Source organism: Austrofundulus limnaeus, unplaced genomic scaffold (genome assembly GCF_001266775.1).
Source record: "Austrofundulus limnaeus strain Quisiro unplaced genomic scaffold, Austrofundulus_limnaeus-1.0 Scaffold1050, whole genome shotgun sequence".
Classification (NCBI taxonomy): Eukaryota; Metazoa; Chordata; class Actinopteri; order Cyprinodontiformes; family Rivulidae; genus Austrofundulus; species Austrofundulus limnaeus.
Genome location: NW_013953452.1, coordinates 55,207 through 58,101, shown reverse-complemented (window position 1 = coordinate 58,101; position 2,895 = coordinate 55,207).

Genomic DNA, 2,895 nt, shown 5'->3' with positions numbered 1-2,895 from the left:
CTTTTCAGGACCCCACCTTGATGTTTCAGGACCCCACTATGGGTTCCAACCCCAACTTTGGGAAATACTGTATTACCCAGTGATCTGTGATCCAAGTGAAATCCATCCAATACCACAAAGATGGGTAGATTTTTGCCTGCTTTATATCCAGTCTTCAGCAAAAACAGAAGATCAGAAGCATCTGTCAGCAGAGAGTCAAATGCACTCTGACAATGGTAGCTATAATGTTGAGGTCGTTAGGTTCACCTTCAATGRCTGGGAGGAATTTGATCTGTGTGCTCTGCTTTGCATGGGTTCTCTTCATCCAGGCATTCCAGTTGGAGTGTGGGAACAAATCCTGGGCTTTGAATACCCACCCTGCTGTCCAGAGTGTATCACATGGAGTGAGGAGAGGCTGTCATGAGCCAGGGAGGAAGAGAGCTCAGTGATGGGGAGAAATGTGATGGTGTTTATTCCTGTCCATACTCTGTTGGTAAACTGAAGACTTCAGCTTCACTCAGGACCTTAGCTTTGTTAGATGCCTTCAGCTTCACCCCATGGACTTGGCAAAAGTGGTGCCAGAGAGGTGTTTTTGATCCAACCCATTGAGTTGAGGAGTGTTTCCAAGCACATACAGTGACTTAGTGACTGACATTGTTTCTCAAACCTCCATAGAGACCACCCGATCAACGTTTCACTTTCACTTGCTGTCATCATTGACTGATCCACAACCTCATCATTGATCTGACCATCAGTTTCTTCCACAATGGTGTCAAAAGTGGCCGAAGTATTTGTGGCATTATGTTTACTCCTGCTTTTAAGTAAGCAGTATTTGTAGTTTTGTATCTCAGAGTATGACTTGGTATATTCAGTGTATCCCCAGCAAGTGTAACTTGAGAAWYCATTTTGACCCAAATCTATGATCCAGTTGTATGGCAAGCCTCATTTCATGTTGAAATACTCATGACTCATGAAGTTTGACAGGATGCAGCTGCACAGCATTCACTTTGTGCTTTCCTGCAGATTTCCAGGACTGGATCCTTTACAAAGCCTGTCCCCCATGGCACCTGAGGAGACATTGAAGTTCACGAGCTGCAACTGTCATGGAGACTGCAGCTACCACGGGTACAGCTGCAAGAAAAATGGGTCCTTGTACATCTCTGCCTCTAAATTTGTCCGATCGAATGTTGAAAATTTCACTGACTTCTGATCCAGAACCACATGGCATTCTGGGGAATGTAGACAGAGGAATGGTTTAGCTGCACGAGCTTTCATGGCCCACTATGCCAACTTATGAAACATTTTTATGTCTAAATTGCTAATAAAAGTTGTATATTTGATCAGTTTGAATTGAATTACATACACACCAAAAAGAAGTTTCCTGTTGATTTTTTTCAATTCCTTCTTCAATGTAGACATCTTTAAAATGTTCTTAAGTTGACATAAGTTGTCTAGTGTGACAGGGCCTTAAGCAAGGTTGGTGGCATCTACTAACTCTATGGTAACCTAAAAACAACCTTTTAACGTGCATAATTAGTTTCATATTTCGTCACCGTGCCTCATAACTCCCTAAAAAACTAAAGACATGCAGTGAAAGGAGAAAATGAGTCAAGAGCCTGAGAGGAACTTGTGGATAAAAGACGAAAGGTCATGTCACCAGTTTGGCAGAATCAATCAGACTTTTTTTGTCCTGGTCCTTATTTCAAATAGGTAAAACCAAAAACTAATCAAAATGCTTTTGACACGATACAGTATTGCCCAGCCCTAACTGTGAATGAAAAATAATGTAATGCTGTGTTCAGACTGAAGCGATTAGCATGAAGGAAATTTTGTCACTAACTGAATGTTAGATGCAGTATTTTATACTGTTATTTTTGTCAGGTTAAAGCAGACAAAGAGTTGGTGTGTGTGTCTTATGTGTTCCTTCTTTAGCCTAAACAAAATGAGTTACGTTCTACGTCTGACATACTGTAAGTTACCACCTTCAGGGGTGTAACTACTGTATAAGCTCAATTCATTTAATATTAATAAGAAGTTGTTAGTGTTTTTGCAAAGTCTCTGCTTTGGGTTTTTAGCTCAAGGTCTTACGCTGAGGCCTGCTGGGTGCTGTACCTGATTGGAGTCAGAAGATTGAGAATAAAGAATTGAGAAGAAATCCTGTGGAGTCCTGTTTTATTCAGACATACCATTTTGAACAACGTATTTTCTTCTACAAGCACATCAAAAATGTGTCTCATGCCTTAAGTTGGACGCTTGTGCACTCTGAGGTCAGACACTTAAATGGCTCTAGATGTGCAGTTTGGAGGAACTTCTTGGTTGTTCTCCTCCTCTGCTGGCCTTTGTACAATGGCAGATGAAATTAAGAAAGTGGCTTTGCTTTATTTACTGAGAGCATGTCACTCTCAGCAGATATTTAATATAGAATTAATTCACCAGATAATACAGAGGAGTTCTGAGTTTCACCGCTCCAGGAGCTGAGCTGACGAGGGTCCCTTTCAGCTCTGACTCATTAGAGGGGGGTTTGAACCGCCAACTCTCCAATTAGAGGATGACTCGGTTATGGCCATGTTTATTTAACAAAGACAGAAATACGTGGTCCAAGAATGAAGGTACTCCGTGGGATGATCAGCTGAATTTTATTGCAACAACAGGAAACACAGAGAACAACTTGGCCTGTCTCTGTGCCTCTGCTTCTCTCTGTCACTGTCTCTCCACACTACTGTTGAACACTGTCTCGAGAGGCCTCATATATACAGTGGGGAGAACAAGTATTTGATACACTGTTGATTTTTCAGGTTTTCCCACTTGCAATGCTTGTAGATGACTGTAATTTTTATCATAGGTACTCTTCAACTGTGAGTGATGGAATCTAAAACAAAAATCCAGAAAAATACAATGTATGATTTTTAAATAATT